Genomic DNA, 16188 nt, shown 5'->3' on the forward strand with positions numbered 1-16188 from the left:
TCCTTATCACTATGAGCTATTTTAATTAAGATGGCCAGATACCACACCTTTTTTTTTTTGAGGTAAATAGATGCCACACCTTTACCACGATTATTCACCATCATCATTCATGTAAAATACGATCGACAATCATATTAAGCAAGGGTATCAAAATAACTCACACTAGAACATCTTAATTACATATATAAACAAATAAAATAATTATATTTTTTCTATTAAAAAGTGTAAGGAATTATTAACCCAACTGCACTCCCAATAAATTAGTTAACTATTTTTAAACCTACAATATCTTTCTATATTTACTAATTTATTTATTAAGGGTATTAAAAAACACATTAGTTATATATTGAAATATTAAAAATATCTTATATTTTTAACATTTAACCTCTTAAAAAATACTTTAGATAGCATTTGGATTGATAAATTTAAATTTTATATTTGAAATATTACATTTCAAATATCACATTTGAAATCCATATATTTAAAATTCTTTATTTGAATAGTTTAAAAAATTTTAAATGAAAAGAAAGATGAGCTGAAATTTGAAATAAAAATAAAAAATTAAAAAAATGTGAGTTTACTTCTATTTTTTAATAGATAAGAGATAAGAAAAAATACAAGAGTCATATAGATATCAATAGTTAAAACATGAAGAGAACAAGATGTCTAAAGTTATTAAAATTTTAAATAATTAGGATGTCAAAAGAATTTAAAATTATAAAAAATTATAATCTGAAATAGAATTGGTCTAAATTCATAATTTTTTTTATGTTTAAATGTGTGATTTGATTTAAATATAAATTCTCTTTAGTCCAAATCCACTGTTATTTTTTTTTTTTTAAGTGAGAGTTTATTCAAGAAGCTGCTGGTTGAATGGAAGAAATCAGGAGCTTGAAAATCGTTTTGACTTTGTTCTGCAGAAAACGGATTCCAAGAAAAGTTGATCATAGGCTCTGGCATCTTCTTGATCTTATCCTATCAAACACCCATGGCCACAGATTAGCATTCAGACGATGTTGACAAATGACATTAACTGATATATTCCAGAAAACTCAAACGCGTATATAGAATCAGATTTCACGGCCAGCCTCAGCTTTATTATTACTTTACTTCAGATCCTTTTTCCATTGCTTTTCAATATCTGGTGCGGAAAAAATGGTGAACTGCCCGTTGGTTATGACATGGAGAATATTCCGAGATAATCACTAAGAACTCTGTGGAATCAACTTTTACCGACATCAATCAAGAACCCCACTGATTAGTGTCGTATGTTTTCATAGTTAAAGTTCATATTTTAGATTCCTATCAAAAAAAAAAAAAATAGTTCCTCTTTTAGATTAATGAAAGGTGAAATATTCATACACACACATATAAGTTTGTCGGCGTAGTTCTCTTGTCAAAGCGATTAAATAGCTTGTTTGAAGTTTATGAATTTAATTTTAATTTCAGGAGTAATTATGTGCTTACCAAGTAGCAACTAACACTAATACAAAAATGATTTTTTACAACAGTTAAAGAGGCAATGTTATTCCAAAGAATGTAAAAAGTCCTTTTTTTTACATCGGTTATAAACTCAATATAAAACTAATATTTTTACATCAGTTACAAAGTCGATGTTGAAAATTATATACAAGAAAATAAAAAAATTTACTTCAACTTTTAACATCGGTTGGAAGTTTAACCGGTGTTAAAAGTGAAACTTTAACATCGGTTGGACTGCCAACCGGTCTTAAACTTTTAACATCGGTTAAACTTTCAACAGATGTTAAAAGTCTACTTTTAACACCAGTTATTACCATAATTGATATAAAAAATATTATATTCTACAGTGGTTATGGTAATAACTGGTGTAAAAAGTATTTAATTTTTTATACTATATTTATTTTATCAATTTTACTCATTCTTATGCATAAAAATTGTCAAATTAGACAGCTCAATTCATTTACAATTGTTTATCAAGTATTTATCAACTATATAAAACTATTTAACTATTAAAAAAACTAACAATTGTTTAAATTGTCAAAATTGCCATTCCTGTGCATAAAAATTGCCAAATCAGACAGCTCAATTCATTTACAATTGTTTATCATGTATTTATCAACAATACAAAACTATTTAACTATTAGAAAGACTAACAATTGCCTAAATTGGGTGAACTATCAACATTAAAACATGTCTATAAGTAACAAAAAACCTCACAAGTTCTCCACAAAATAAGTTGCTCAACATATGCGGATATCTTTAATTTCAGCTTCAGGAAATGCATTCGAATTGTCAAACATCTAAAATTTGATTCATAAAATAGGCGTATTAATCAATCTCAAATAACATAACAAAATAAAACTTTTAAAAATATATTTACTTCTTTTGTAAATTTGATCATGCCTAATGTGATAATATTAAGCATGTGTCTCATGACATATAGACCGCACAAGTTCATCCTCACCGATTGTCTATGACTCCGTATAAGAACAAATCATAAAAAATTAGTAAGAAATCTTAATAATTAAACATATTAATAAAGTATATCATCACCTTTGGCTCAACCCATGTAGGATCCTTGAGCTCATGTCCATGCTTTTGTAAGACGACATTTTGATATGTTCTCATTGCCCTATGATCAAGATCACTAAGTTAGTAAATATATTAAAAAATTAAATTAAATAGTTTAGTAAAAGTATTCTTACAAGTCTATCGTCTTCTTCATTTCTTTCCCAAGTTTGTAATGGAGGGAGCATAAAAAGATGACAGTGTTACTCTTCATTGAAAGAATAAATAACTCCAATGGTCCCTACTAAGTATGATACAAGTTAAAATAAATTTATATTTAAAAAAACTATTAATTATAAAATTGATCCATATGAGTGCACATATAGAGCCATAAAAAATGTCCTTTTTGACTTCACATATTCTTTATTGAAGGTACGTAGCCCTTAACTCTGGAGTATTACCTTTCTTTGTCATGTGATGAGGGCAAAGAAATCCAAATTTATCACCTTTGCCCGATGTAATGCACAAATGATGAAGGTACCTACAACAATGCAATTATATTAGTTTACTAAACTTGATGATTAAGTTTACTTATAACAATGCAATTATATTAAAGAAAAACATACTTACATCATAAATAATTCAATGTATGGTGTGATAAGCTAATTATTTGACAGAAGTCGAATCAAATCTTCCCGTTCAATTGTCATTATCATGTCTTTCTTACCCACAACCTCCGGATTTCTAAACTCTTGAATTTGAATGATAAATCATACACCATTAAGATCATTCACTAATACGGAGTCAACGAGGGTTGTGGAAGTTTCGGGAGATTCGACGAGGACAGCTTCTACATAATAAAAAGTCAAGAAATAGTTAATAAAAAACATATATTATGAAGTTGCTACATAATAAAAATTCATGAAATTTCGTACCACAGCTTGAACTAGATTCACAAGTCTCTTGAGCCATAGGATAAAATTGCCAACAACTTCAACCACAGTATTCACCTCATCAGTAGAGAATGGAACCAAAGCATCTAGCACTTTTGAATCTGCAACTACCACTCTTACTTGATCATCTTGAATTTGCTTGTGGTGGATGGTTGATCCCAAGCTGTAGATGCTACCAAGAGCAACCAAGCATTTATCAGGATCTTCTAGAAATATCTCACACGATTCACCAATGTTGTCACCAGAAGGACCCTCTAACACACGCTCAAGAACATTACTCCCTTTTGTACTATGAAATGCAGGAGACGTATGAACTGGTTCAACAGTTGTCTCCTGTCGTGAGCTCATCATGCTCATCATCTCCTCCTTCATTTGCTCTTTCATTTGTAGAAGCCGAGTTACAAATAAAGCTTCAAACTCACCCTTAGTCTACTGTCTCATAGTGGATATTAATGTATCAAGCTTTTCTCTAGTGACTACACCTCTTAAATTGGGACGTGCAGATGCTCTAAAGTAGTCCTTAATGCCCATACCATATCCAACGCCCCTCACACGACCTAGATGCTCTGGCTTGCTTATAGCAACCGTTAAGATATCATTTCTGCCCTCTGGAATGAAGCTTCCTTGGGCTTGTTGCTCCTTAAGAGGATCCTATAATATAAAAATAACAATATTAATTAATAATATATACAATTGTATAGAAATTTAAAGGGATAAGGAATAATAATTTTACTTACAATCCTCTCGGCAATCTCCCGTGCTATCTCACTTATATAGCCTCCTTTCTTGTACTGATGTCCATATCTCTATTTCTCCTCTCGAGAAATAGGTGATGGTAGAGAAAGGAGTATGGAAGGATCAGACTTAGCTTCTTCTTCTCTCTTCTTCTGTTTCTCTGCCATCAATATATCATCAGCTCTAACATAACCTCCATGAGACAGGGTGTGGGGGTATTAATTCTGTCAAGCAATTTCTCGCCCTTTAGCTCGTTTTTCTTGTTAATAAATTGAATTTTAGATTTTATAATTGAAGTAAATCTAAATCAAACTTAAATCAATTAAAAATCAACAAATCAAAGCCTTTTTAGAAGTCCGAATCCTGACAAATTTTTTTTATGTATCTTCATCAAGGAACTGGTATGTATCAAAAGGATTGGGACGAGCCTAACCCTCTGATATGTTCCTTCACATCAAGTCAGTCCTCAAACTATAGTTGCAAGGGACTTACTTTTTGCCCTCAATTTCTCAAAGAATTTTTTTTATTATCAGTGGGGTTTACTTATTATGCTAAAAGAAATAAAAACTTCAAGAAATTCCAAACCTAGAAATTTTAGGTCTCGTTCCTCTCATAACTTCAATCCTCAAATCGAATAAGCTTGTTAACCATTAGTGGCAAAAGGAGGGAGAACCAACAAGGGCTGTGACTCTCTTAATTTTTTAAAAAAAATTTTATATTATATAAATATTATATACTTTCAGACTCTTAAAATTTATAAAAATTTTATAGTATATATATTTTTTAATCTTGATTCCGTCATTCTTAAATTATGGCTACACCCCTGTTAATCATATCTTCAACTTTTATTTCTATCTATTTTTTCAGTCGAAAAAGGAAAAAGACATTATTCAATGAATTTGTGTGCGCATGTGGCGGGCATTAGCCAAACTACTAATTATATTTATATATTCTCAAGAGTGTGTGGGTCCATATTCTAATGATATCTGACGAACATCAGATATCATTGAAAAGTTGAATTTAAATTCGTGTATTCTTTTTCATGTTTTTTTATTTGTCAAGTTTAAAGGCAGAAATGGTAATGAAAAAACCCACATGAAAATACTAATTTCTAGGAGGCACAATATGATTATTATTGTAAAAGCATTATTTGCGAAATTATTATCTACCACTCTAGGAGGAGAACTACAGAGGCCCCCTAGTAAAAACATAACGACACCATAGTCCCATGAGATTCATAAATGATACAAATTAAAATTTCCAAATCCCTAAGCTGTAAATAAGTTTTCGCATGCAGTTACAAAAATACCTTTAATTCTTAAAAAAAAAAAAGTAACCTCTTGAATTTCAAACTATAGTGAAGGATGATGATGGTGGGATAGTATGATTTGACTTCACAACCTCTTGAATTTCAAAAGATAATGTAGTCAATAGACTACTAATGAATTGATTTGTGTTTGCAAAATATTTATTAGTCTCCAAAGTTTTTAATAAAGAATTATAAATATTAATTTTAAAAAGTTAGTTCTCAATTTGATATACTAAAATTGTAAATTTTAGTAAGACACTTGTCAATGGAGTTATTGACAAAAGTACAAGCAACCTCTTTTTGGTATGCAAATAACTAATAAATTTCACAAGACTAGTTATTAGTTTCTACTGCTCAAGTTGTGAAATTTTTTTTTTCACCAAAAAAGAAGTTGTGAATTTTAATAGGACGGTTGTTAATTTAATTATAAAAAAAAGGTTAAAATTAATAAAACTAGATATATATATATATATATAAGTAAAATGATATTAATGATTTTGGAGCTACATTACCTTCTGAGATTCAAGAGATCATGAGTTTAAATTTTACCATAACCGTCCTTCACAATATTTCACTTACCGCCAATGTCCAATCGGCAAGTGACTGGGGGTAGTGGCTTCAGCATCAGCCACCATGTTGGATGAGATAATTTTTTTTTTTAAGAATCAATAGAATTTTTGTAATGGCATGTTAAAACTTATTTACAATTTAGAGAATTAGAATTTTGTGTCATGTCATGTGTAGATTTCATGGGACTATTGTGTAATTATGTTTCTATTATGGGAGACCAATGTACTTCTTCTTGTTATTTATGACTTAATTATCACTAATATAACGTACTAAATATTTCACGTTTTATTTTGAACCATGTATATTCTTATATAAATTATATGTATGAGTTGCACATTGTTCATTAACTTGTTATAAATTTTATATCCAAGGATGGCTGAGAAGGGAAGGATCACGAGGCTGGACCCTCCCGGGCTTGGCTTGGAATGTGAATGATGGCGCTTGTGTGAAGTTTTGGAATGACACGATGGTTATCGGATTTCGATAGTTTGGACTTTGGAGAATTATGTTATGGCGGCTTTACCCGATGCTTTGCAGATCTAGTCATGGACACTTGTACATGGAGGTGGGTCTAGTCACGTTGAGTCCCCCCCCCCCCCCTCCCTTTGAAATCTGCCTATTTTAATTCATTTGCCGGGAAATTCGAATACATGCATATATCTGGCCAAAAAAAGAAAGAAAGAATATATACATATATAGATGCTAGTGGTTGAATTGGAGAGACTGAAATACTAAATACTTTCATGCCACCTCTATTATCATCAGAAGGAAAAGAAACCATATCTTATCTCTTAAAGCTGATGATTATACCTAAATTTAGGACCACTATTCTTAAAAACATGACTGCTTCTTACTTTGACAATCTCTTTAAGAAAGATGCTCATGAAAGACCCAAACTTATTAGCGATAAGAGCTTTCCACCTCTCTGTGCCATTCAACTCCAATCCATCTATAGGGAGGTGACTGAAGAGGAGACTAAGACTGTTACCTTTGATATTGGAGCCTTCAAGGCTCCAGGCCCTTATGGTATCAACGCCGGTTTCATTCACACCTATTGGAATGACCTTAAAAACAGCATTTTTAAACTTATTAAAAAGGTCTTCATTAATTCAAACACCATTAGTGAGATGGATGATACTTTCATTACACTCATTCCTAAAATCAAAACCCGACTTGCATGAAGGACTTTTGGCCTATATCTCTTTGCAATGTTAGCTACAAAATAATTAGCAAAATCCTCTCCAACCACTTACATCAATGTATGAACAATCTTATTGGGGATTCTCAGTGCAGTTTCATCCAAGGTCAGTAGAGTAGTGACAATATCATTGTTGCTCAAGAAATTATTCACTCCATGAGAAACAAAATCAGGAATAAAGGTTTTATGGCTCTTAAAGTTGACCTTGAGAAAGCTTTTGATAAACTCTCATGGGATTTCATTGATGATACTCTACATTCCATTGAGCTGAATAACCATTTTAAAAAATTAATTACAGTCACCATCTCTACTTCTCGTGTGAGTTCTTTGGAATATTGAACCAACAAACAAATTCTCTCCCTCTCACGGCATTAGACAAGGAGACCCTCTATCTCCTTATTTATTTATCCTTTGCATTGAACGTTTTAGTTATTGTATTCTCAATTCCATTCAAAAAAAATGAACGAAAGCCAATTAGAGTTACAACTAATGTGCCTTCAATTTCTCATTTATTTTTTTTTGCTAATGATCTGTTACTCTTTGTAGAGGCTTTCATTAACCAAGTTATGATTATTCAACAATGCCTCCCTTGACTTTTGTAATGCTTCAGGCCAAAAAGTTAACATTGGAAAATCAAAGCTCTTTTGTTCTAGAAATGTCAATATTAATAGAGCTACTCATATTAGTTTTGAATTGGGAATTCCTTTCACGGGAAACCTTGAAAAATATCTTAGTATTCCTCTAATTCATGAAAGGGCATCCAAGCTGACCTTTGCTCCTTTACTTGACAAAACTTGCTCTCGCCTTACTAATTGGAGAAATCGTTTTCTCAACATCACAGGCAAAGCTATCCTTATTAATTATGTTCTCGTAGCCATCCCTAGCTACACCACGCGGACCATGCTTGTTGCACCCGAAAAATGCAACGTGAACGACACATGAGCGGAGGTTTCGGCCTTCGCAGCGGGAACCAGATGAACAAGAAATTGCCACTAAAATTTTGAGGCAAAATCTTGGAAAACTAATTAAAGGAGGATAAGGATGGTTTGTGAAAATAGAAAATAGGTTCGAGAGTCAGTTGAGTGTAGGGAAGGTGCTAGGTACCCCACAATACTTGTTCATAAGAACGGTTACCTGAAGCTTATTGTACTATATTAATATGGTTTTAAAATTATTTTAATTATCCCTTTTATATTCATGTGTTTGATATAAAAATGATAAGAATTAAGTGATAAATATTTATTTATTTACAAGGGAGAACTTGACTCAGAATCCAACTCTGAGGCCCCTGTGATGGAGATCAAAGTCTGCGTAGTTTGGGCTTAAAAGTTTATTGGTGAAAATATTTTTTGAAGAGAAATTAAATTGCAAAATTTTTCAAATTTTGATATGTATGTTTTAAATTGCAAAAAGTGATTTAGTTTTAACTATTTTCTCAATTTTTAAATTTTTGAAATAAAGAAAAGAAAAGAGTTTAAAAATTATTTTTATTTTTATTTTTATATTTTATGATCAGAAATTTATTCGTAATACCTGCAGAGCCTTATTGGCTCATACGGTAATATAATTATTCTATATATCTATAGAGATTTTAAAATCTCACACAATAAAAGCATTTTGCAACTTAATTTATTTATTTATATTATTATGTATAGTTTTAAGTATTAATAATATATTTTAAGTGTGTATACATTTGTTTTAAAGACTCTTAATCATCATACTTGCAAAGCTTTATTAGCTTATACAGTATTATGATTATCCTAAATATCTGCGGAGATTCTAAAATCTCACACGATAAAGGAATTAAATTTATTTAAATGCATATTTAATTTAATTAATTATATAATTTATATATATATATATGTATATATGTATATTTTAAAAACTTAATCGTTATATCTGCGGAGTCTTATTGACTCATATGATAATACGATGATCTTAAAAGTCTACGAAGATTCAAAAACCTCACGTGACTAAAAGATACAATCGGTAAATGTGATTTCAATTTAAATACATTAATTTGATTAATTAATTTTTAAATTATGTATTATATGATTATTTACAACAATCATTTATTTATTATAAAAATTAAAAATCACTACATTTGTGAGGACTTATTATCTCACACGATAATATAATTAGTTTAAATCTCTACGAAGATTCTTAAAATTTCACATGAAACTTAAATAAATTATTTAGATTATAAAAAGATGGTTAATTTTAATGGTGGATCATTGAAACCTTTGTTTAATATATATAAATTGAATATTTATACCTGCAAAATCTTATTGATTACACAATAGATGATCATTTTAAATATCTGTGAAAATTCTTAAAATCTCACACGACAAGTAAATAATTAAAAAGAAATATTCTCTTATTCATTTTATTATATTTTTTTAATTAGATAAGAATCGAATTCTCTCCCCTCAACTTTTTATAAAATAGGCTCGTCATAATAATTGAAATCATACATGTAAAGGACCCTAGAACTAATGGAGATGAAAAATCATGTCCCTACATTTTAATATGCTTTTTCATGCTAAAAACATATTTAAAGACCCTGTCTAACAATTGCACTAATTCTTTCATTATTTGAGATGAGATTGCATCTAAAATCAAATTAGGCTAGTCATGATAGCAAGCAAAAATTATTATTTACGATCTCTTTATCCTTTTTTTTCACACTCTCTTTTTGATTTTTTATTTAAAAAATGACAATCACGTTAATCTTCATTCAAGAGTTGGAAAATGTGGGATAGGAAAGCTTATCCATCTATTTCAAAGAGTATACATCACATCAGAATAGCAACTATAGCAATTTTTGAATGGCCTAAAGAAATATGATCGCAACTATCAAGCCATACAAGAACATATGTAAAAATTTTACAGTGTTCATACGTGAGAACACTTCTAGATACACCAAATAAAACCAGAGATATCCAAAACTTCTAACGAAATGCAAGCATCTAAACGATCAATCACAGGCATATGTCAACCTCTTGTTCAGAATTTTTCATGGTCCCCAATACTGATCAAAGCTTATAGATATTTAAACATGAAATTCGTTTGGAAATAATGAACTGAGATTAAATGTAAACATTCCAAATTCAGAAGCAAGCATGTTAGAGAACCTGTGTGTAACACGTCTTCTTCCTCTCAATATCCCAAATCTATCTCACCGTTTCTGACCAAGAATCTTTGATTTTTTTTTTTAGCAACCTCCTCCCTGATCTCTGCCTCAGTTTCTTTCCTTTCCCAATCTCTTTTTTTTTCAGGGAAAAAAAAAACTCCTCTCTCTCGGTCTCTTCCTCCTCCTCTCCCAGTCTCTTTTTTCCAAAAAAAAAAAAAAAAACACTCGTCCCTCAATCTCTCGGTCGTCTTCCCCTTTCTGTTTCTCTATTTTTTTTCCAGCCAGAAAAGCCCGAGAAAGAAAAGCTCGTCCCCCCTCCTCCTTTCTCTTTTTTTCAGCCATATATAGAGAATAGAAGGGATGCATGATTACTCACCTGCTCTGCTTCTTGCTTTTTCCTTCTCTTCCGCTGCATTTCTGCGCGTGTGCCAAAAGCTCTCTCTTCTCTGGCTTTAGTTTTCATTTCTACGTGACTCTTCTTTCTTCCTTCTGATGTGCCGGCGAAGGCCATTTTCCTTCTGCTCTGGTTTCATTTCTGTGTGACTCTCCTTCTGTGCCTGTGACTCTAGTATTTGTTCGCGCGTTCTGCTCCTCTCTCTCGTTCTCTGTCTCTCTTTCTTCATCTCTATTTCTTTGCGTTTTCGGCGTCTGACTCTGTTTTTTCTGCGTGTGACATCTGACTTCCTCAGTCTTGCGTGTGTGGCCTCCTTTTGTTCTGTGCATTTTCTTCTTCTATGTACGATGCTACTCTGCCTCTTACCTTTTCCTTCTCGTTCTGCGTCTGACCGGGCAGATAGATTTTGGAACCGTTGAGTTAAGATTTAACCCATCTATATATATATTATTATTTAAAAAAAATTATAATTTTTTTTTGCTTTTTAATCATGTTTATTAATTTTAAAAATTAGAGAAAAAAATCTGACCTTGAATTAAACAAGTATATCTTTTTTAGAAGACAATAAAATTTAAAAGAAGAAATTTAAAAAGAGTTGACTCTCAAAAGTTAGTTTCTAATATTTTAAATGGTTGGGATAATTTGGGAGAGATTTTTTCTTTTTTTTTGAAGATTTAAGTAAAATTTTGTTTAATTTTGTTAAATTATTGTTATTTTTTTAAAATATAATCCTAAAAAGGATTAAATTTTATTTTTATATTTTTATATTTTTTGGTTATTTATTATCATTTTAAAAAATGTCCAGACAAAATACAGTGTTCACAATGCTATTACCTAACAATGTTTTGGTTGAACTTGAAAGAAGCTCTAAAAATTTTCTTTAGGACTCTTCTGATAGGCACAAAACACTCTATCTTCTTTCTTGGGTTTGTGTTACTATAGAGAAATCTAATAGGGGCCTCAACATTAAAAATCTTAAGTCTCAAAATATTACCTTCATCATAAAACTTTGCTGGGATCTTATCACTCAACCAAATCGCCTATGGGTCAGGATCCTCCACGACAAATATAAATGTCTTAATCCCAGTCCTATGGTCTATAAACCTAGCTCCTTCTCTTACACTTGAAATAATATATACAAAGTTTGGGATAAATTCATGGCTCATGTAGGGTAGAAAGTTAGGAAAGGAGACCAAATTTCATTCTAGTATAGTAAGTGGCCCCCTCTTCTGGAACCTCTTGTTAAATACACTTTTCTTAGTACTGAGCATATCCTTCATGCAAGAGTTTTTTATCTTTGTGACTCTACAGGGGGATGAAATTTTATCCTTCTGAATCATCACTTTCATCTTGAGGTGATAAGACAAATTGCACTTGTTCAACCACCCAATCTTCATAGAGATGACGATGTCCCAGTTTGGAGACTTTTCTTTAATGGGAACTTCTCTGTCAAATAAGCTATCAAGGCTATGGTCTCTTAAAAGGAGCAAACCAATTTCAACATTTGGATTAGGATTTAAAAGTGGCCTACTTATAAAAAAATTAAATATTTCCTTTAAAAATTTGCTTGGAACAAACTACAAATTAACTCCATTTATATTGAAAGGAGTACTAATTGTCAATGAACTTGTACTTTTGAATGTAACCCTCCTGACTCTTCTATTCATATTCTGAGAGATTGTAAAAAAGCTCGTAATGTTTGGATTGAACTTGTGAAACATTCAAAACTTATTACTTTCTTCTCCCTTTCTATGCAGGATTGGACAACTTAAAACGTGAAAGTTAAGGCCGACAACCTAAACACAAGAAGAATCCCTTAGTAAAGGCTTTTCGCTCAAATCTGTTAGGACATTTGAATGTTACAAAAAAGATCTACTCAGAGGATATCAACCAAGACATTGACATTGCCTTCTCTAATACCTAGCAAGCTGTCAATAACATGAGGGTCCAATCAAGAGCTAACATCTTTAACCATGATGGCAAAAGATTAGAGACACAATAAAGACCTCCAGATCTAGGTTGGATCCGTCTTGACATCGACGGAGCTATCAGCTCCAATAGAGCTGCATCCTGTGGTGAAATCATGCATAATGACAAAGGTAATTGGATTAAGAGATTCTCAAAATACCTTAGTTACCAACCTAGCACCACAGCAGAACTCTCGACCATTTTAGAAGAACTTTAACTTTATTAGTGTCACACCCTAAATGTCTAAATTGTGACCGGTTGTAATACAAGAAAACTCATATTCCATAAACTCAAACTCATATAATATCTAATGTTTTAATTACCCAATCTTATCATATAATTTTCATTTGTATTAAACAAATACTAGCAGTAGCAAAATATTCAAGCTTATTGTAAAAATTTTGGTAAAATCTTCCCTATAAGTTGGACTACTCGAAATCTCTACAACCTACCAAAAGAATATCCAAGCATCATTTAGAGTTATACTCTAATACAGTATATATGTACATATAATCCAAAACGCTTTGAGCAAGGACTCTACCAATAAGATTCGTGGAGCAATTCTAGAGAAAAAACAAAATACTTAAATATTTACATTAATCTACAATGTGAATGGAGTAACAAAAAACTTCTTATCTTAAGAAGTCCCATGAGATCAACTGAAGAGCAAGTCCACTTCTACTATCTAAATACTAAAATTTTTTCAATAAATAACGTCCCCAAATATTAATAACAATAATAATAATAATAAATAAATAAGATGATCATGAACATATAAAATAAGAAATAAGTAACTAATCTATTTATTGATGGTATTAGAAAATAACTGCACAATTTATCTTTAATAATTAAGTAACAGAAATAGAAAAGAAAAAATAAAGAATTATAATCAACAAATTAGGAATATGACTTTTACCTAAAACAAAAAATAAAAATACAATTCATAAGAACAAAAATATAACTTGAAAAACTTATTTTCTGTTAGGATTTAAACAGAATGAAAAACATGCATGGATATAAAATCCATGAGGGCAAGTAACATTCAGCATGACTAGAAGCCACAAAAAACAAGCGCAAACATAATGCTTACCAATAACAAGCGTGAATTATATCCACAAATCCCATCTTCTCTTCCACACGTTTTGGCTGACACATAGGGTTAGCACCTCCAATGTACTTTGCTAGCTAAGTGTGCCATAGCACACCAAGGGCTAACAAAAATATCATTAGCAACTAACATTTTATATTCAATCCCATAAAATATTTCTAGTATGCATTGAGTCTAAAAATCCTTATAGTTCAAATTACCTTTTAATTTGTAAAGTATAAATGATTTTTTCATCAGTAATTTATCTAGCCCATATATGTATTATACTTTTGAGAAAAACAAAATACCCTAAAAATAATTGCATAAATAAACTTAAATAATATACATGATATATATTTTAAATCAACTTAATTATAAAGGTATAATAGGAAAATTTATTTAGAATAAATGAAAAATAAAATAAGAAAAAGACCATTACTTCTAATTATTGAGAAACATTATTTACTTATCTAATGCATCATCCAGTTTCAAAATTTCCTTTTTACAACTTCAATCATTTTTTTTTCTTCTTCTAATGATCCTATCAAATATAATAGAATTTTAACATATTTTCTACAAATTAAACAAACTTTCTTGCTACAGTAATATAACCATAATCTATTTAAACAAGTCAAAGTGCATTCTTCATGATCTTTTAGTCTCCAATTTTGTCATATCATCTTAACCCAACTAATTATATTATTAAAATATAATTCTCTTTTAAACCTTTCTACAAACACCTAACACGCATTTACCTTTCGAATTACTGAATTAAGCTTCTAAACCTTCAAATCTCCTATCCATGTATTTTCAAACCCAAGTTCCACAAGAAAATAACTCTAATTTTAATAATAATAATTAATTTTATTTTTTATAGTGATTATAAATACCCAAATGAAACTAGCTAACAAAATACACCCTTAAAGTTTAAATCACAGCTTGATTAAACCTTAGCAACAATCAAATTCAAGCTTCAAATAGGATTAGAGAGCAAGATATTAGAGAGGAAAATTTCAATTTTTGCTACAATTCTAAATACATACACAAGGATGAGCATCGTAAAAGAAGGAAGAGAGCTTTCAAACACACTTACACTAAATCAAGCTAGAGGAAGGGAGAATGGAAGACTGAGCATAGGCAATAGGACAAAGATGGCTCGAACAAAGAAGGAAAAAGCTTTTGGCGGTGCCGCTACAACAGATGGCGAGGAAAGAAGATTGACAACTAAAAACTTGGAAGAGGGAGAAGACTAGTGGACTTCCATAGCAGCAACGGCGGACGCACCTCCGTTAACCGGCCGCAGGTGGATTGACGAGGAGAAATGAAGGAGGAAGACCGAAGGGGGCGACTGACGTGTGTTTCCTCTTGAGCTCTCTATAATGAATCGGGAATGAAGTAAAAGGAAGGCTGAGGAAAATTTATTGATGTGCTGTTTTTGTTTTCGTTTTTTTTTTTTTTTTTATAACAAAGAGGTATAAGGTAAATTCACATAGTTAAAAGAAACTAAAAAAAAATTCCACCGCCTATGGCTAGAAAATTCGAACTCTGTACAAAGTTAATAACATTGATAATTTCCACTAGACCAAGGTTAATAGCAATGATAATTTTCACTAAGCCTCATATCTAGAGCCATCAATTAGGGCCGAGCCTGTAGGGCCGGCTCTTTTAGGCTCAAAAAAATTGAGGATCGGGCTTCTATTTTACCTTTAAAAAGATAAATCGGGCTTAAAAGGGCCAAAAATAAAAGGGCCAGCCTTTTTAGGCCCGTTTATAATTTTTTAAAAAATTATAATATAAAAAAATAAAAGATTAAATACATAACTCAAAGAAATGAACATATTAAATGCATTCATTCATCCATCATTTATTTATTAAGATTTAGCTGATAATATTAACTAAGTTTAATTTTTATTGGTATTCACTTTGATGTTGCTATTTGATATTAGACCTAAATATTTTAGTTTTCTTTACTATTGTGGTGTAAATTGATTTAAATTTATTTTCTTAAACTTAATTTTATGAATAATAACTTTTTTTATGATTATAAATATATTTTTTTTATAATTTTTAATTAAAAAAATAATTTTAAAAAAATAGGGCCAAGGCCCTGAGGGCTAGGGCCGGGCCTTAACAAATGAAACCCTGACATGCAATCGAGCTTATTAGGGCCAGCCCGTTTAGACCCTGGCCCTTCAAGGGCCGGCGGCTGGCCCTAATTGACAGCTCTATTCATATCCACCTTGTTACACTTCCTTCCCAAAATTAATAAATTAAATTCATTCACTCAAATTTTAATTTTAATTAATTGATTTTTTTAAGATATTATATTTAGAATGCATGATTTTCTAATA

The 16188-nt window shown here is 30.9% G+C and overlaps 1 long non-coding RNA gene across 1 annotated transcript; it reads right to left on the reverse strand.

The window, feature by feature from the left end:
- Positions 1-10032: 10032 nt before the first annotated feature.
- LOC129305202 (uncharacterized) lies at positions 10033-15208 on the reverse strand. The gene is made up of 2 exons (XR_008591920.1): positions 13841-15208; positions 10033-11169 (listed from the first exon to the last, which is right to left on the reverse strand). It is a non-coding gene; the product is annotated as an uncharacterized LOC129305202 (long non-coding RNA).
- Positions 15209-16188: the final 980 nt, after the last annotated feature.

Source organism: Prosopis cineraria, unplaced genomic scaffold (assembly GCF_029017545.1).
Source record: "Prosopis cineraria cultivar Desert tree isolate PC_DT_omini unplaced genomic scaffold, ASM2901754v1 PC3, whole genome shotgun sequence".
In the NCBI taxonomy this organism is placed as follows: Eukaryota; Viridiplantae; Streptophyta; class Magnoliopsida; order Fabales; family Fabaceae; genus Prosopis; species Prosopis cineraria.